At 47.3% G+C, this 7149-nt stretch overlaps 1 protein-coding gene across 1 annotated transcript in view; it reads right to left on the bottom strand.

The window, feature by feature from the left end:
* The window catches only part of trit1 (tRNA isopentenyltransferase 1), a 35059-nt gene extending 34884 nt beyond the window's left edge, over nt 1–175 (bottom strand). The window contains exon 1 of the mRNA XM_068006389.1: nt 110–175. The gene's annotated coding sequence lies outside the window, so the exon portion shown is untranslated. The remainder of the gene's footprint in view (nt 1–109) is intronic.
* Between the last annotated feature and the right edge of the window lie 6974 nt (nt 176–7149).

Genomic DNA, 7149 nt, shown 5'->3' with positions numbered 1-7149 from the left:
TGAAATATATCAAAAATTGTTTAAAACATATAATAGGCCAGAACTTGCTCCGACCAGCGTGGCAAGGCTGCCCGCACATCCTGTGGACAAAGACTACGAGAAAACTTACCTCATGGTCTCCGACGTCCTCTTTCTCCTTTTTCAGTTTAATTAAGTTCAGCGCTGTGATTTCAGCGCAGGTTCATTCCGAAACGATAGAGACTGTGGGAATGGAAGCCACGCCCACAGAATCCGTCAAGAAGAGAAGTCCCGCCCACAAGCAGGCAAGTAAAAATCATTCATTCAAAGTAAAGACTCTGTTTGTGTAAATAAAACTTTAACATATCTTATTATAAAAAGCCAAGCAAATGATTTAATTTAATGAAACTTACAGAAGTTAAAAGTAAAAAAAAATTTTTAATTTTAAATTTTTTTTAATGATCAAAAAATATTAAAATAAGAGTAATTTGACATTCCACATTTGTAATGTTTCACAGTTATTAACAGTCATCGAGCTTTTAAAAAGTGGTGTAGGGCTGGTATTTTCCAGCGTACCTTTTGGTGGCGAAAGTATCTTTGTTCCAGCTGGGCAGATGGATAAGTTTGCGAATGTTTAATGATTTCTATGATTTTAGCGTGCTGTGTCCCTTTAATTCGGAACTGTCAAACCGCCGGCAAATCAGTCGGAGCAAGTTCGCGATTTCGGGATTTTATTGCGCATGTGCGCGTTCGCGAACTTGCACATTCAATTCGCCAGCAGAGAGACAGGACGCCATTCAGGGACGGCATCTGTGGGCGAGCAATTTCTGGGCCATATTGTTGGATTTGCTTTTAGGGCTGTGAAATGTGGTTCTTATCCTCAGTTTTTAACAACTGTGTAGAAATGAATAGGTCAATAAATGAAGTGGGGAGGGGAGGGGATCCTGGAGGAGGGAGAAACCATGAGCTGGGCGGACTGCCCCTTTAAGAATCCAGCGCCCTACAGGAGCTGCCTGGTCACGTGGCTCCTCTACCCTCCGATAGGCCTCACTGTGAAAGGACCCCCGCATTATTTCCCCCATCAGCAGCTGCCTCTTCTGTTAGCCCATCAGGGAAAAATTAATCTTCAACATCTTCAGCAGGCTCGAGGGGCTGAATGGCCTACTCCTGCTCCTATCTCTTACATTGTGTCACTCTATTTACACTAATGTGTAAAAAGCCAGTGATACATTCAGCATGTTTAGTGTAAGAGATTGGAGCAGTGTTTAGATAGTCACAGACCTGGCGAACTATCAGCTCGGGGCCTCCAGTGGATTTGGTTGGGTCTTTGGCCGCTCCCATCCGGCCTTTGGCCGATCTATTCCACACTTTGCTCAATGCCAACGTCTTAAATTCATGGACGCAGCAATGTGGGAACGACACAGCACAAGCTCCAGGTAAACAGTGTCTGGCAGTCTGGCTCGGGATCAGGGACTGGTCCTTTCATACTAAGATATGCAGACCCCACAAACAACAACAACACACAACAACTTGCATCAGGAGATATTAGGACAGGCGACCAAAAGCTTGGTGGAAGAGGTAGGTTTTAAGGAGCATCTTAAAGGAGGAGAGAGAGGTGGAGAGATTTAGGGAGGGAATTCCAAAGCTTAGAGCCGAGGCAGCTGAAGGCACGGCCACCAATGGTGGGTGAAGGAAATCGGGGATGCGCAAAAGGCCAGAATTGGAGGAGCGCAGAGATCTCAGAACAATGATAATTTGAAAAGCAAGGTGTTGGTGGACTGGGAGCCAATGTAAGTCAGTAAGCACAGGGGTGATGGGTGAACGGGACTTGGTGCAAGTTAAAATATGGGCAGCAGTTTTGGATGTGTTCAAGTTTATGGAGGCCATATGGGTTGGACTAAAGAACAAAAAAGGGGCAGTCATACTACTGGGACTGTACTATAGACCCCCAAACAGTCAGAGGGAGATAGAGGAGCAAATATGGAGGCACATTTCCGAGAAGTGCAAAAGCAATAGGCCAGTAATAGTGGGGGATTTCAACTACCCGAATATTAACTGGGATACAATCAGTGCAAAAGGTATAGAGGGCGCAGAATTCTTAAAATGCATTCAGGAAAACTTTTTTAGCCTGTATATAGCAAGCCCAACATTTAGGGAATGAAGCTGGGCAGGTGGAAGGAGTATCAGTGGGAGAGCATTTTGGTGATAATGATCGTAATTCAGTTAGATTTAGCATAGTTATGGAAAAGGACAAAGATAGAACAGGAGTAAAAGTTGTAAATTGGGGAAAGGCCAATTTTACCAAGCTGAGAAGTGATTTAGCAAAAGTGGACTGGAAACAGCTACTTGAAGGTAAATCAGTGGGAGGCATTCAAAGGGGAGATTCAAGGGGTTCAGAGTAAACATGTTCCCACAAAGAAAAAGGGTGGGACTGCCAAATCTAGAGTCCCCTGGATAACAAGGAGTATACAGGGTAAGAGAGGGCAAAAAAGGGAAGCTTATGCAGAAAGCCTAGAGAAATATAGAAAGTGCAGGGGTGAAATTAAAAAGGAAATTTGGAAAGTAAAGAGAGGGCATGAAAAAATACTGGCAAGTAAAATCAAGGAAAACCCAAAAATGTTTTATAAATACAGAAAGAGCAAGAGGATAACTAAGGAAAGAGTAGGGCTCTTTAGATACCAAAAAGGTAACCTATGTGTGGAGGTGGAAGATGTGGGTCTGGTTCTTAATGAATACTTTGCATCTGACTTCATAAAAGAGGGGGACAATACAGGGATTGAAGTTAAGGAGGAGGAGTGTGAAATACTGGATGGGATAAACATAGTGAGAGAGGAAGTATTAAGGGGTTCAACATCTTTGAAAGTAGATAAATCGCCAGGCCCGGATGAAATGTATCCCAGGCTGCTAAGAGAAGCCAGGGAGGAAATAGCGGAGGCTCTGACCATAATTTTCCAATCTTCCCTGGCCACAGGCGTAATGCCAGAGGATTGGAGGACTGCTAACGTTGTACCGTTGTTTAAAAAGGGAGTGAAGGATAGACCGAGTAATTACAGGCCAGTCAGCCTAACCTCGGTGGTGGGCAAATTATTGGAATCGATTCTGAGAGACAGGATAAATCGTCATTTAGAAAGGCACGGGTTAATCAAGGACAGTCAGCATGGATTTGTTAAGGGAAGGTCGTGTCTGACTAACTTGATTGAATTTTTTGAGGAGGTAACAAGGAGGGTCGATGAGGGTAGCGAGTTTGATGTAATCTACATGGATTTAGCAAGGCTTTTGACAAGGTCCCACATGGCAGACTGGTCAAAAAAGTAAAAGCCCATGGGATCCAAGGGAAAGTGGCAAGTTGGATCCAAAATTGGCTCAGTGGCAGGAAGCAAAGGGTAATGGTCGACGGGTGTTTTTGAGACTGGAAGGCTGTTTCCAGTGGGGTTCCGCAAGGCTCAGTACTAGGTCCTTTGCTTTTTGTGGTATAAACGATTTGGACTTGAACGTAGGGGGCATGATCAAGAAGTCAGCAGATGATACAAAAATTGGCCGTGTGGTTGATAGTGAGGAGGAAAGCTGTGGACTGCAGGAAGATTTCAATGGACTGGTCAGGTGGGCAGAAAAGTGGCAAATGGAATTCAATCCGGAGAAGTGTGAGGTAATGCATTTGGGGACGGCAAACAAGGCAAGGAGATACACAATAAATGGGAGGCTATTGAGAGGTGTAGAGGAACAAAGCGACCTTGGAGTGCATGTCCACAGATCCCTGAAGGTAGCAGGACAGGTAGATAAGGTGGTTAAAAAGGCATACGGGATACTTTCCTTTATTAGCCGAGGCAGAGATTATAAGAGCAGAGAGGTTATGCTAGAACTGTATAAAACACTAGTTAGGCCACAGCTTGAGTACTGTGTACAGTTCTGGTCACCACATTACAGGAAAGATGTGATTGCACTAGAGAGGGTGCAGAGGGGATTTACGAGGATGTTGCCAGGACTGGAGAATTTTAGCTGTGAGGAAAGATTGGATAGGCTGGGGTTGTTTTCTTTGGAACAGAGGAGGCTGAGGGGAGATTTAATTGAGGTGTATAAAATTATGACGGGACTAGATAGAGTGGATAGGGAGGACCTATTTCCCTTAGCTGAGGGGTCAGTGACCAGGGGTAGAGATTCAAAGTAATTGGTAGAAGGATTAGAGGGGAGCTGAGGAGAAATCTTTTCACCCAGAGAGTGATGGGGGTCTGGATCTCACTGCTTGAAAGGGTGGTAGAGGCAGAAACCCTCATCGCATTTAAAAAGTACTTGGATATGCACTTGAAGTGCTGTAACCTACAGGGCTATGGACCAAGTGCTGGAAAGTCGGATTAAGCAGGATAGCTCTTTTCCGGCCGGCACGGACACAATGGGCCGAATGGCCTCCTTCAGTGCCGTAACTTTCTATAATTCTGTGAGAGTGGAAGATGGTTGGGGATTTTAGGAGTAGGGGGCACAGTCTAAAAATTAGAGCCAGACCTTTCAGGAGCGAGATTAGAAAACATTTCTACACTCAAAGGGTTGTAGAAGTTTGGAACTCTCTTCCGCAAACGGCAATTGATACTAGCTCAATTGCTAAATTTAAATCTGAGATAGATAGCTTTTTGGCAACCAAAGGTATTAAGGGATATGGGCCAAAGGCAGGTATATGGAGTTAGATCACAGATCAGCCATGATCTTATCAAATGGCGGAGCAGGCACGAGGGGCTGAATGGCCTACTCCTGTTCCTATGTTCCTATGATGGGAGGCCGGCCAGGAGACCATTGGAATAGTCAAGTCTGGAGGTAACAAAAGCATGAATGAGGGTTTCAGCAGCAGATGAGCTGAGGCAGAGGTGGAAGTAGGCGGTCTTTGTGATTTTTTTTTATTCGTTCATGGGATGTGGGCGTCGTTGGCGAGGCCGGCATTTATTGCCCATCCCTAATTGCCCTCGAGAAGGTGGTGGTGAGCCGCCTTCTTGAACCGTTGCAGTCCGTGTGGTGACGGTTCTCCCACAGTGCTGTTGGGAAGGAGTTCCAGGATTTTGACCCAGCGACGATGAAGTAACGGCGATATATTTCCAAGTCGGGATGGTGTGTGACTTGGAGGGGAACGTGCAGGTGGTGTTGTTCCCATGTGCCTGCTGCTCTTGTCCTTCTAGGTGATAGAGGTCGCGGGTTTGGGAGGTGCTGTCAAAGAAGCCTTTGCGAGTTGCTGCAGTGCATCCTGTGGATGGTACACACTGCAGCCACTGTGCGCCGGTGGTGAAGGGAGTGAATGTTTGGGGTGGTGGATGGGGTGCCAATCAAGCTGGCTGCTTTGTCCTGGATGGTGTCGAGCTTCTTGAGTGTTGTTGGAGCTGCACTCATCCAGGCAAGTGGAGAGTATTCTATCACGCTCCTGACTTGTGCCTTGTAGATGGTGGAAAGGCTTTGGGGAGTCAGGAGGTGAGTCACTCGCCGCAGAATACCCAGCCTCTGACCTGCTCTTGTAGCCACAGTATTTATATGGCTGGTCCAGTTAAGTTTCTGGTCAATGGTGACCCTCAGGATGTTGATGGTGGGGGATTCGGCAATGGTAATGCCATTGAATGTCAAGGGGAGGTAGTTAGACTCTCGTTGGAGATGGTCATTGCCTGGCACTTGCCATTTATGAGCCCAAGCCTGGATGTTGTCCAGGTCTTGCTGCTTGCGGGCTCGGACTGCTTCATTATCTGAGGGGTTGCGAATGGAACTGATGGGGAGTATATGGAGACGGAAGCTCATTTCAGGGTCAAATAGGATGCCAAGATTGCAAACAGTCTGGTTTAGCCTCAGACAGTGGCCAGGGAGAGGGATGGAGTCGGTGGCTGGGGAATGGAGTTTGTGGCGGGGACCAAAGACAATGGCTTCGGTCTTCCCAATATTTAATTGGAGGAAATTTTGGTTCATCCAGGACTGGATGTCGGATAAGCAGTGTGACAAATCAGAGACAGTGGAGGGGTCGAGAGAGGTGGTGGTGAGGTAGAGTTGGGTGTCGTTAGCGTACGTGTAGAATCTGACATTGTGTTTTCGGAATGTGTCACCGAGGGGCAGCATTTAGATGAGAAATAGGAGGGGGCCGAGGATCGATCCGTGGAGGACTCCAGAGGTAACGGTGTGGGAGTGGGAAGAGAAGCCATTGCAGGTGATTCTCTGGCCATGACTGGATAGATAAGAATGGAACCAGGCGAGGGCAGTCCCACCCAGCTGGACGATGGAGGAGAGGCTTTGGAGGAGGATGGTGTGGTCAAACGTGTCAAAGGCTACAGACAGGTGGAGAAGGATGAGGAGGGAGAGTTTACCACGGTCACCGTCACAGAGGATGTCATTTGTGACTTTGATAAGGGCCATTTCAGTACTGTGGCAGGGCAGAAACCTGATTGGAGGGATTCAAACATAGAGTTGTGGGAAAGATGGTCACGGATTTGGGAGGCGAGAACACATTCAAGGACTTTGGAGAGGAAAGGGAGGTTGGAGATGGGATGGTAGTTTGCAAATTAAACAAAGTAGACAGAGGTTTGTCAGAGGGGAGAGAGTGATATGCTGGTGCCCAGTGTTCCCATTTAGTCAGTCAGTGCTCTGATTGGTCAGCATGCTGGTCCCCAGTTTTTAAAGTCCAGCTGTATAGAGGGTTGGCTGGATTGAGATGTCCCTGAAGATGTAAGAGACAGCAGTGTAGTAGGTCCTTGTGAGGGGGGCAAGGGGTACATGGCCCACTGGCATAGCCATGCCCACTCAAATCAGTAGCAGACTTGACCAGATCTCAGGCCCCACCCTGTGCCCAATGAGAGTGGAATCTTTGGCCAGAGAGGTCACGGGTCGTGGGATGGATTCACTGAGGGAGTGGGGGGAAGGAGAGAGTGGGTGGACGAGGGGAGTGGGGGGATGGAGGGAGTGGTGGGACAGGGAGCAGGGGGACAGGAAGTGAGGGAGTGGTGGGACCGAGGGGGTGAGGGGACAGAGGGAGTGGGGTACAGAGGGAGTGGGGAGACTGAGGGGCTTTAGGATGAGGGGTCGGAGGGAGTTCAGGGGCTGGGTCCTGATCTCATTCCTCTCATTTTCTATTTAGCTTTCCTTCTCCTCATTTCTCTCCTCAAGTGTTATTTTTCTGTTTCAATTTCTTTTTCTGATCTTTCCCTTTTCCTTGCCTCATTTCCCTCATTTTCTACTGAC

This window comes from Heptranchias perlo, chromosome 26, assembly GCF_035084215.1.
Source record: "Heptranchias perlo isolate sHepPer1 chromosome 26, sHepPer1.hap1, whole genome shotgun sequence".
Taxonomy (NCBI): Eukaryota; Metazoa; Chordata; class Chondrichthyes; order Hexanchiformes; family Hexanchidae; genus Heptranchias; species Heptranchias perlo.
The sequence above is the reverse complement of the archived record's forward strand: the minus strand, read 5'-3'. Positions and strand labels throughout refer to the sequence as shown.